Source organism: Styela clava, chromosome 1 (genome assembly GCF_964204865.1).
Source record: "Styela clava chromosome 1, kaStyClav1.hap1.2, whole genome shotgun sequence".
Lineage (NCBI taxonomy): Eukaryota > Metazoa > Chordata > Ascidiacea > Stolidobranchia > Styelidae > Styela > Styela clava.
The window spans coordinates 3,488,749-3,502,087 of NC_135250.1; the positions used below are offsets into that span (position 1 = coordinate 3,488,749).

Genomic DNA, 13,339 nt, shown 5'->3' on the forward strand with positions numbered 1-13,339 from the left:
CAAGGTATATATTTGACAATACCACATAAATGTTTGCTATGCGTTTTTGACATTTTTTTAGAAATTTATATCGAAGGTTGCAACTCGTATTGTTATAGCTTGCAAAATATTTCATCAGTGATTCACGCGGTTTGTGACGTAACAACGCTGAAAGAAACATCCGCATTAAGAATGTTTGCGGTTATAGAACAAAATTCCGGTTTGTTTCGAGAAAGATTAGATCGAGAATAAATCCGATAGCGAGCAACGAAAATCTAACCCATGGGTTTTAATCGGTACCTCGGTAGTGTGTGTACCAGATTAGAGTTAAGGCATAATTTGATTCCGATTTTCCTTATTTTAGTTGTATTACGAGTTCGGGGACTTTCTGTGTTAGCCAAGTGAATATACCCCCTGCCCATGAGTTTCAGTCCCTTTACACAACTTGATGTAGAGTAGGCGAACAAAATTAGAAACATCCATGTTGGTACACCACTTCTGGAACGCATCATAATCTATATGACAATTTTTTTCGAAAGAGACTAATCGGATGAACATTTGTGATCACATCATTTGTCTATTTCCATATTACGCCTGTTTTTTTTGATTGAGAAATCTATACTAATTCTTATTTATTTGGTTATTGATTTGGGTCATAAGAATGAGGATAAGCAAAGAAGCTCTGAGGTAGTATTCATAATAATGGCGATAAAAATTGTTTTTCACGAAAGTAACGAATTTCAAATAAGAAATTCAGAATATTGTTTTCTCAAATCCCACTGAAATAAAAATAACTATATTTCATTGTTTATTTACACATATATATATAAATAACCGTTTCTTGTGCCAAAAGTAGCACGTTATCCTTTATAAAGCGACATGTTTCTTTCATCATACACGAGGCGTAGAACCAGGTCGTGAAAGTGGATGTGATAGTGGAGCATTCACGCGGATCGAAGAGCAAGTGAATATGCACATTCGAAAGTCAACCGCTATGAAATAACGCTTATGAGTTTACACGCCTAACATGTATAATTCTCGTTTAAAGTGCTCTTAAATGGGCCGAGCGATAGTTTCCCACGATCCCCTTTCACCTATACATATATTAGGTCAAGGTATAATTTAAAGTGAGCGACTTTCTTTGAGTTAAAGTGCGCGACTTTTTATGATTATATTTATATAACACAAGATGGTGCTTCGAATACGCTTCATCGGCGCCAAATTTATTCTGTGTTGTGTGTTTCTTAGATATTAAAGTAAAAAAGCCGAAAGTGGGATTTTACATACACGCAAGGACTTGAGTACATGTGGAGCCTCAATAACCTTACTGCTGAGTATGCCTTGAAAAAACTAAGCATGATTCCGTCTTTATCGGCTTTGAAAACCATTGTCACCAATATACAGAAATTTATGGCCAAATTGCAAAAAACTGCAAACTGCAACTGCAAAAAACTTAATCAGTGACATGAATCCAGTTCTCGTGAAATATTTTATTGTAATATTCGTGATAATTTAATATTGGTATTTTACTGAAAGCATTTGTCTTCATCGGGTTTAAGAAATATTGTGATAAATTTACAATTTCACATATAAATTCCAGTTTTAAAAAAACTTTAAATTCGCTTCAACTTTCATTAAATTTTGAGTGATAAAGGAAAAGATTCAAATACGTAATAGTCAAAAAAAAAATGAATAACTTTCTTCGGATCAACCCATGACCCCGGAAGGAAGTGATTATATTGTTTGTGAAATATTGCAAAATATGTTCTAACAGAAGAAGTTCGAGGTCAATTTCTTGATAAAAAAGCGTCTTTGTTATCTGGGACGGATACGCGGAAAACCTGAAGGGGAAACACAACTAAACACAAATTACCTGAAATTTATCACTTTCGGGTTCAAGATTTTTGTGGGGAGCGATGGTCACGACCTAACGTTGCCCTCCCAGGTTCAATCAAATTTTTTTGCATAATGACGTAACACGACGCTTACTCGTGCTTTTGCTCCGAACAAGGCTGGATAAAAACCAGCCATCTAACAATATTTTAAAAAATCTCTCTACAGACTTACTTTGCTATCGAAGTTATCCAAGATATACAAGCGCGCATTTTCGTCCATTTCGGCTGGTTCATTTGGTGAAAGGATTATTGATAGCAAGCCAGGAAAAATCTCACTTCAAAAGTGAACCCCGCCTGGGTGAATCCTTTTTCCTACTATTTCACTTAGAGCGTAATAAACTGAGCACTGAGCAGGTCAAGCGAACCCGCTTAAGACAAGAATCAGTAGTAATTTCACAGAGCCTTGCATGCGGTAATGATGTGAAAACGTATCAGAATACTACAATTAATATCATAAATGAACATGAGTTTAATTTGTCCAAGTTATAAACAACATTCGTTCAGTGAGGCGAATCAAATTGGTATATCTATGACAACGGTTTCCAAGTCGTGCGTAGGGACGTACTATTTCGTGTCAAATTGAATAAATGAGAATATAATATAAAACACTTTTAATATAAATGAAGTTAAAGCTATTTCTCAATGCGTCGTGATTCGGATTGGAAAAAATCCGCACATGCTATGGTTGGTAAGTTGATAAGTATGTGCACCAAGATGGCGGACATCGGAACGTAGTGTGTGTAGCAGGTTAAGGTTAGGCCATAACTTTATTCCAATTTTCCTTATTTTAGTTCTATTACGGGTTTGGGGACTAGCCAAATGACTCCCGTAGTATTTGTACCTAAAGTTATAGTCTAACCCTAACCTGGTACACATGCTACGTTCCGGTGTCCGCCATCTTGGTTCGCATATTACAGGAGTACGAAAATTTCTGGTCCATGAAAAGCCGAACAATTCGGATATAGACATCCTCAACTCCATATATAAAGGAACACAGTATCATTTCAAAATTCAAGCTTATGAGTTAGTTGTATCATACTTCAAGACCAGTTTTAACCTAATTATTGTGGTTTCCCAATAACGGAAACAACATCAGTCTGTTTGGTGCGATACGGCTTTGTCACGGTACTTTGAAGAGTGTATTGTTTCCTACAGCGCACCCCTTGGTGTTAAGCCAACCAATATCAAGACCAAAATGTGCTATTTTTAGATCAAACCCGTACGAAGCATTAACACTTGTTTCCATCGAAGATTTGAAATCTGGGTTATATCGGGACGATTTCTATATTTTGTGTTTAATGTAATTCTCCTGTTCGCAGTGACATTTACGAACTTCTATGACGATATCCAAAATGACGTCATGATTTTGATGACGTCATAAAACTAAAAAAACGCCTGGTAGTGCAATCAGGTTGGCTAATGCGATCAGGAAATATCCAGATGCAGTAACTCCGTGTGTCTTAATGACAGCTTGTGAAGAGACCTTTTCGAATAGCAGGTGTGATAGAAAGTCTCTGATACATCAAACCTCGAGACTTTAAACTTATAAAAACCAAACAAAGCTTGTTTTCAACCCACATACTTACTCCTTATTAATCGAGAGTGACGTAACGAAATTGTAAATAGCCTGTGGCCACAAGAGTCACGAAGATTTAAATTTTAATTCACGAACATCAAAGGATTTATATCGACGTTTGAGGGACGCACGTAAAGTCGAAATTAAAGTTGACGTGAGATCAAACAATTATTCACTAGAGTACTTACGGCTTTGATGAGGACGGGAAAACGATTTGGGGGATCTTGAGTAAAAATTTATGAAATATGACGTCATAATAGGCAACTTGACGTCATAATACAAGTTATATTGAAATTTACTTAACACGACGTCATAAAAGAAAACATGACATCATTATATAAAATTTTAAAGTTAATTTCACAAAACACGACGTTATAATAGAAAACATGACGTCATAATATAAATTTGAAATACGAATTTCCTAATGGCTTAAGATAAGAATAAGATAGAACTCGATTTCGCCCTGAGCAAAGCACTATACAAAAATCAAATTGTAAAGAGCCTCTATTGTGAGGAAATGCGCTCAGCCAACACTTTTATTTTTATTCAAAAACCAATTTCGTGACCGACTTACAAGCCTTGAACGACGCCGAAAAACCTAAAATTGAAGGATTAATAATAGATGGGCCTCGGCCGCTAACAGTCGCGTGCCTTGTCGTCTGTAAACCGCAGTTCAATTGAAGTAATGCCGGCGGAATTCTTCAAAAGCGCTTTCGATTAAAATTTAATTCACCTCAGACAATTGTTATTGATAATATCTTTCCGGTCCGGAAATTAGTATGGAACCAAGTTTGATGGAATATTGTTAAAGGTTGTGCGACAATATTCTTTTGTAAATCAAGTCTAGTATTGTTTTGCGCAAGGGTGGCCAGGATGATCTACCATTCCTGATGCATTCTACAAATGGTTCCGATCTTACGGGATTCACAAAGGTTCTTACATGACTAAATTCCATCAAAACGGGACGAAAACGAGTGAATTTCTTTCCAATTCTTGCAAGTTTTTGCAGACTTTCGAGTACAATAGTAACACCTTATATATAACAGTTTTAGCATAGACTGTTATCGAGCCAATTTTTAATATGCATTCATTGGTATACAGATGTTTTTACTTTTATACAATTTTGCTCAAAGCAGGGGCCCGGGTCTCCAACCGAAACTGGAACAAGGCCGAATAGGAGAGAGAATAGTACGGGACACAACACCAACTAATACACTAAAAGCTATTGTTGCAAATTGAATGGATTATACCAGAGGTGTGCAACAGGCGGCCCGTCGAAACATTTAGTGTGGCCCTTGTCAACAGTCAGATTTTCCCCATCAAACGTAAAATTCAAAACCAACAGGTTTATGTTTGAAAAGGCGATCACATGAATAAAAATACATGTTAATTCTCTTGTCGCTGCATCTAATCTTACGTCGTTTGCCCGGTGCTTTTATTACTGTAAGGCTAAGCAATAGCCGCATTCTCTTCTCTTGCTATTTTCGCTGAAATTTTTTGTGTGGCCTAGCTATTTCTTGGGTTGGTTATATGACCCACCGACAAGAAATGTTGCACCCATTGATCTAGATTTTCATTCTCAATATTCTATTCAAAAAAGTGTTGCCGAATAGAAGTGATGAAATGGCGAAAGAAAAGCCTCTATGTCATGTTTTTCTCAAAATTTGAGACGTTAAGTTCCCTTGTTTCCGTTTCGTGTCATTTTTATCTTGTTATTTCCAAACCATTCGTAAAAAAGTTATCACAAGAGAAACAACTGGCGCCAAAAACTGTCAAATTCGCGGGAAAAAGTCGATATTTCGTAGAATTTCGGTCAAACAGGTAATGTTTCCAACCCATGAAAAAGTGACTGACGACTCAAACTAGGCGGAAATATAGATAAATGGACACAAAATTAGTTGAAACTTTTAAACCGCGACCAAAAAGTTTTACAAGTCTATAGTACTCGCTCGCTTAACCATAATTTAGAAAAATATTGCATCATAGACTTGGGGTTGCAAAGAACAGCACGTAGTCAGAATAAATCAAATTAGTGTTTGAAAAACACGTCAACATTATCATTTTACTTATTTTGGTGTTTATGATGAAGTAAACGAGATGCAGACATGCAAAAGCAGCCATTCACATTTTAAGAAGTATAGTTCAATTATATTTACCAAGCGCATATATGACATAGTTAACTATAAACTTCTACACACATAATAGTAGGCCTTATTATCAGTGTGTGCTTGAGACGAGCCGTGTTCAGAGAGGAGAAAAACCAGTAAATACTAAATTTTTAAATTGAAAGCTTTATGAACATCATACTCCCGTAGTATGTGTACCAGGTTGAGGTTGGGCCATAATTTTTTTCCGATTTTCCTCATTTTAGTTCTATTACGAGTTTGGGGACTGTCTGTGTTAGTCAAGTGAATATACCCCCTGCCCACAGGTTTCAGTTCCTTGGTGTAGAGTATGCGAACAAAATTAGTTACCTACATAATGGTACACAAACTTCCGGAGCGCCGAAAGGCTTTATTTATGTGTATCATATATATTTAACTTCTCATAATGAATCTCGCATCTGATATATTAAATCAAATCTTGTTGTTTGCAAATGTTTTTGCAAGTTTGCATGCACATTGCACCAAAAAATTAATGCATTATATTAGCTGATGACATATTTATTTTATTTGCATATATCCAAGTTCATATTTTCTTGCAATAAATTCTTAATGAATGACGGTTATATATTGCATTATCGCATTCTCTGACAGAATTATTAAAGAAATTTCCTTGGGCGACAGGCGTATCATTTTTAATCATGTGCTGCCAGCGTGGATAATTTACTATTATATAAATGCAATTTTAAGAAAAGCACATCTGAATATGATATCAAAGATGAGTTCTCAGAATTTTTTTCACTATTGGTTTTTTAGTTTAAAAATTGGAATATAATTGGAAATAATTCTAAAGAGACATGTCTCATGACACACTATCAGATAGGATTTACATAGATTGGTTTTGGAGTAAAATATAGTCGAAAAGGCAAATTTATTCAAGCATTTTTTTAAGAAAACAAACTTTTCAATGTTCACTGCATTTACTCAACATTACCTAAATAATAACCCAATGATTGTATAGCCAACTTGCTAAAAAATGTAAAGCGCATTTTGTTAAGTTTTCTTGCATTACTGCACAAGAACGTCTAAGGTTCAAAACGCTTAAAAGCACGTTTTTTTTTTCTTCAAATTTTATTTTTAAAAAGCTCATAATTACTGGTTGTTTTTGTTGAGTAAACATCGTAAAGCCGGTCTTCCAGTAGCATTTTAGCAAAACAGGCTAACAAGAACTACTTAAAATACACAATATGAAAATTATGAAGAGTATAAACGAAAGACGAACGGAACCCTATAGCTATTAATTAACGTTAACAAGAAGTCAGAGTCAATAAGTTAGCTAATTAGGATACCAAAGAGGGTATGTTTTCGTTGAAAAAAAAAAATGAAGTGAATTCTTCAAACTCCGCAAGAATATTGTGGTAATGACGTTACAAGAATCTTAATGCAGTATATTTGCAAGCTAATCCTTGCATTAGAAACTCATCCTATAATTGTGTCCAGTAGGTTGGAAAAATTTAAACTACAAAGAGCGTTTGTGACGTAGTAATTCTCCATTATGCCGTGAGAATCGCCGGAAAATTTTGCGGAAGACCACCCTATTTTCAACTCGTAGAAATAAAGCCTTGAAATTCAAGAGAAGACAAATATTGTGAGCAACGTTTGGGGTCGTATTGATTAAAAATAGCGCAACCTCTTCTGTTTGATTTGGGATTAGGATTAAATTCAACAACCGTCGAAAGACATTTACCCCGAATCTCGAAATTACCCCACAATTCGGTCGTTTTCGTCTTCACGGTTTATATTTTTGATTTAATTCTTTATTTCTTGCAAAGCGAGAAAACAAATTTTCAAGTTCTTATAAGAAAATCTACGCCATATTTAAAATCCGAAAAACGTTTTTGATAGATCATATATTCCCTTATTGACATATCTACAAAATTTTGATGCATTGGTCATTGAAACTACGTCAAAATGAACTCAAGTGTCCATGTAATCACCCCTATTTAGAAATTAACCTTCACCTTTTAGTTAAACAAATATTACTTTTCGGCCAATAGTCACGGACACATCCTGTTCCTCCACAAAAACAATTCCAAGTCGTTCCGCACAATTTACCTGTCCGTGTTCTACCGATCACTTGTCGACAAAATTCTGCGTTTCAGAAGTATGTGTATCAATATGGAGGTAACTGATTTTGTTCGCCTATTTTACACAAGTTGTGTAAAGGGACTGAAACCTATGGGCAAGGGGTATATTCACTTGGCTAACACAGACAGTCCCCGAACTCGTAATAGAACTAAAATAAGAAAAATCGGAATAAAATTATTGCCTAACCCTGACCTGGTACACATACTACGGGAGTACCTAAAATATGTTCCAGATGACCTGGGTACAGTTTTTTGGGTCCCGCTGCAGATTAAATATTTGCCAACGCTGCAGATCATCTGTAAGTTCTTATATCTGTATACTGTATTTTCACATTTTTGCTTTTAACAAGGAAAACTTCCAAGTTTGAACAAATTAGCGAAACTTTCACCTCAAGTAACCAATTACCAATTATACGGAGTGTTGCCTGATAATTAAAAAAACAATTGCGGCTTCAGAACCATGGGAAAGACTTAGCAAGTGCGTCAGTGAGCGTTAGGTTGGGTAATCCTTAGATTTTAGATAAGGCAGGAATACGATGATTGAGACATTGTTTGTTTAGCACGTCAGTTGGGTGAGTTTCCTTTGCTCATCTGAGACATTCGAAATCATGCATGGACGATAAAATTCCCCATTTCAGTTAAGATATTTGGGAGCTTGCATCGCCAAAAAATGCAACTTTAACAAGACTGAGATGACCTTGGCTTAGTTGAATCCGGACTTGGCTGATACAAAATTTTCTAAATTGACAGAGTCGGTCAAATTTGTTACATCCTTGATGAGGTGAAAAACTCGAAATCTTTTTCCAATGTAAGTTCACTTTACTAACGAATTGGAATACCCCAAGACTATAAATCATTTAGCACTGGCCAATTTAGTCAAAGCTACAGCTTTACTAACGAATCCAAATATTTTTATTTATACTTTATAAACTGAAAGTCAATTAACAGTTATTCCTCAAGTAAAGCTATTTCCTGTTATACCCTCAATTAATATAGGGTGTCCAAATTGCAGAGGGAATTTATTGTATATTGTTTCGGCCCCCACAGATGTATTAAATGAAGTAAAAGTACTTAAACAATTACTGATTAAAAATAACAAATCTGGTTGAGATATATTGAAAACTGACTTCAACACAAAATTAAAACTGTAAAAAGGGACTTTATGGACATCCTGTACTTCCTTTTTGCACACTTTTTAATGGTTACAATTCAAAATACTCTTACTTGTTAATTGATTTGGAAGAAAGTTAACTTAAAGGTCAATTCAAATGTCTATTGCATAATAAGCATTTCTTTATGCATGTAAGGAATTCCACGGAATATTATTCGTCATGCTGAGTTACTGAAGCACCCAGATCCTTTCATCATGTTAGGTTGGTTAACGCCAGGTGTTTTAACGATATTTCGTCAAGTCACATATTTTTGTATATTTTTATATAAGAATAACTAGCATTTGGTGATTGCTGAAAGACAGATTCAATGTAATTTTATTAAAATTTACTTTAGTCTGGCAGAATTGTCGGACGAAAACGAATATTTAAATAAATTAGTGATAAAAATGAATGAAAGGGAATGAAATATAAATTTATATCGATACGAATAGAGGAGTGGTGTTATGCATCCCGCGTACTAGTGTGTATACATGTATTAATTAAATTAAAATAAAACAATAAAACAAAAAAAAATAAAAGTAATAGCCTTCTTGTGACTTTTTCCATAGTTGAGTTTTGAAAGTTTGTAATTAATTGGTTCAAGAATTGTAGAAAGAAGCGATTATTCCCAAAGACAACTCCAGCGAGAATTAAGCAAAATGATCCATAAGCCCACTCCGTGTCCAAAAATAGCTCTTTCTTGCTACACTACATTTAGTACTAAAATTCAAGTTTCAACACTTAGGATCTGATAGCAAACTTCCATAGGTCAAATCCCAGTAAAATATCCCCAAAATCACTGCGTTGAATGATTAGTCAGCTCTGAAACACTTTTACAAACAAAACTTCGTTACCGGCAATGTATTTTTAAGTTTAAGTCCATTAACTGAATAGTATTTTTTCCGCGATTTAAAAAAGGTTAAAGGTTAAGGTCTTATCCTGGATATCGGACACCAGGTCAGCTTCTGTTGTTTGAATTAGCATTGCGATATGGTGATGAGCTTCGGTAACAAAAAATAACGAAATTCTTTCTGATTGAACAAATATGGTGAAAGCTTGACGAGTTTAACTTAATAGGGAATATCATAGTTGATCTACGTGCGATGCTGCCTTTTCAAAAAGTAAATTTCGGACGCAAAAATTTGAGCAAAAATCACGCAAAGCAAACAAACTAGGGTGGACACGATGTCTACAAGCTATTCAAGCGGAAATGGTCGCGTTACGGACGGGCAGCGTTCTTCTACCTAATTGCTTTTACTCAATTTAAAGTGAGAAGATAGACACGCCATCTTCAATGTTTTCATAGCAACTGGGCTTCACAGATATTTTAGAAATACACGTTACAAACTTGTTTTACACTTTCTCATATTCACAAGCACACCGAATCATTAAAGATATAATACAGAAGGTATGACTGTGATTGTGACAACTGGAAAGATTGCAATGATACAAGGCGAGCGGATTTCCGAAACGAAAAATTGGGTCAAAATTTCACTGAAATTACGGTTTCAAATGATGCCGCTTCTATTTATGTTTAATCTTTTCGAGCTTTCGTGAAAACCCTGTAACGGTAATACTCAAAATTGACCAATTTCTTTAATCTTCTACCCATTATATTGGTCGAATTAAACGTACATAACAACAAAATTACGAGATGAAAGACACCGCTGTATATAGGAAACGAAGGGAGATAAGGAGGTAGTAATATACATTATTGCTTCAAATATATTCACTCGTTAAAACTCACAATACAGAGAAGGGGTGAATGAGGTTATATATATAATTATGTGAAAATACGGGCATATTGAAACACGAAATATTGTAAGCTTGGTGTGGCGTGGGTTATTTTCAGATTTCATGGATGTAGGTACAATCTTCAATAAAATAAACTAATTTTTAAATGATGTTACAATATACACGCATGCTGGGATATATAAAACCCATTGCAACACGGCATATCTCAATCCAAATATATAGGGTATATATTTTGAATTCAACAAAACATCGGAGAAACGAAATATGTTAAATTTGCGGCAACCTGCTATCTTATTTGATTTTCTTCTAAATTTTTTTCTCAAACTATTAACTCGACATTTCGAAATCAAATTCAACTTTACAACGCCAAATTAAGATTTGCCATATTTAATAAAGAAAAATAAGGAACAAGGTTTATAAAAGTTAATATAGATGTCATTAAAATCTAAGTTTCGAAAAATCGTATTGGGAGTCGCGTAATAACAAAATGGAAATGTCCACTATTAAAGCATCACTCGCTTAATTGAATTGTGAATTTTCATTAGTCGAGATGTTTTAAACTTTTGAGTTCATTGCAAACAGGTATGTATATATTAAACGAACGATATAAATAAATAAACATATGATCCCTGGCTTTAGAGACGGATATATCGCTTTCGTCAACGAGAGTGTAAGCAACTCCCTAACAATGCGGTAATTGACCCATATTGCGCCCTTTCTTTTCATAAACAACGGCTCATAGTCTTAGGCTGGACTAAGGGCAAAATAAGCATGGATTAGGATATTGTGTGGGGTACTCCATTTATAGGATACTATATGGCGCCGTGCTGACTACCACCCATTTTCTTGTGATATTGGGTTGGACAAATGCTGTTTCATGTTCCATATTCATGTGTTTTAAATGATAAAAATAAATTAGGTGTGTTAAATAAAGTACAAGTGCAATATATCTGTACTTTTCGTTTTTCTTTCGCTATTACATCTATGTTATTGATAATAAAGATTTGTAACCATCAGTGCGACAAATTAAAAAGTATCGGGGCTCAGTTACCTTAGTATATATTTAGGAGTCCATAGTTTGTTAATGGTTTGAATAGGCCCAGATACTCTTTGAGTGCCAATGGACTTGGATTATTCACCCGTAGCCCTGGGACATTTACCGATAACTTTCCTGGTTTAATATGACGTTGAATATATGGCGCTGTGTGTGTACCAATATGGAGTTAACTAATTTTGTTTACTTCACATCAAGTTGTGTAAAGGGACGGAAGCCTGTGGGCAGGGGGTATATTTACTTGGCTAACACAGACATTCCCACAGACACAACTAAAATAAGTGAAATCGGAATCTGTTGCACATACTACGTGAATACTGTATATATTGCCCACTTCGTAACTGGTTTTACATGCATAAATATGATCCCAAATTGAAAGAAGTTTATTTCCATTCACGTTCACAAAACAATCGTGCATTGAGATCAAAGGTAAAACCTCCTTATCTAGCTTTTATAGTTCTAATTCTTTCGCAAATAAAATGATCGTATACCAAATTTATTCTAAAAATAGTTTTTCAAAAAAACAACTTGAGAGTTTCAAGGTTAAAAAATAGCTCGCCGCCACAAAAGGTAATTTAAGTCTAATGTACGCCGCTTGTCAACTTGTATCGATTGTGTACAATTGACCTTCAACCCCAAGTTTTTAATTATCCCGTTTAATATGTATTATACTAGGCGTGAACCTTGACACCGGAAACGGAAGTATTAATTTGATTTGAAAATCATGTGACCACAAAAATGCACTAAAATTGTGATTATTTTGAAACAATACACCAATCATGACGGTAAAAGATTAACTTTTGACCAAATAACCACAATCGTTCACATAAAAACTGATCAATTTATCAAACGACGATAAGGCGAAGTTCCAAGTAGGGAAAAATAACGTTTAAAACGTAAGTAATCAAGTGGGGGTTATATGGTGTTAATTTATGATTTTACGTTCTATAATCATATGCTCTCAAAGATATTAATAAATTTTTTTTTCCTTTTTTTTTAATTTTCTGGAAGCAAGATCACTCACTCAGAGAGAAAGAAACTCTTCTGCTAGCAAATTTACAGGCAAGTGGCAAGAGTTACAAAAATATTTAAAAAATATGGCACTGACCAGTTAACAACCATGACTCAAGAAGTAGTAAATTTCAGAATAATTTAATACGCACTAAAAAAAAGACGCAAAAGTTTATTCGCAAAAGCTAGTAATGAACTTTGACACAGGAACCGGAAGTATTGATATGATTTAGAAAATTCTAAACTACAAAATTGTGACGTACTAAAACACGAGACCTTGAAACTCAAAATCTCCAAAAATTTAATTTCAAATTTTCGCAATTCAGTTTATCAATTATACATCATTGTTTATAAATTCTCTCGGGCACAATGTGATTTCATAAACTTCCTTTTCAAACTCGAAAATTGGGAAATTTATTCATTACTGCCACGCCTTTTGTTTAAGCATTGTAAATTATCCTGTTATTTCTTTTGTGTGAAATGATCCGAGAAATTAATTTCCGTCATTTGTGAAGTCATAATAGAAGAAACCGAAACAGGAAACATTAGCGCGGGATAAGAATGTCAGTAACTTTATTTGTAACACGGTAACCTTTTCGAACTTTTATTGGAAAAGTTCTAATTTCCAAACTTTTTTAAAGTATTTTATCAATTTCTTTAGAGCTGCTA

At 34.6% G+C, this 13,339-nt stretch overlaps 1 protein-coding gene across 1 annotated transcript in view; it reads right to left on the reverse strand.

Moving 5' to 3' along the window:
- LOC120340194 (uncharacterized) overlaps positions 1-13,339 on the reverse strand; it is a 62,627-nt gene that overhangs the window by 18,286 nt on the left and 31,002 nt on the right. The gene's annotated exons all lie outside the window — the stretch shown is intronic.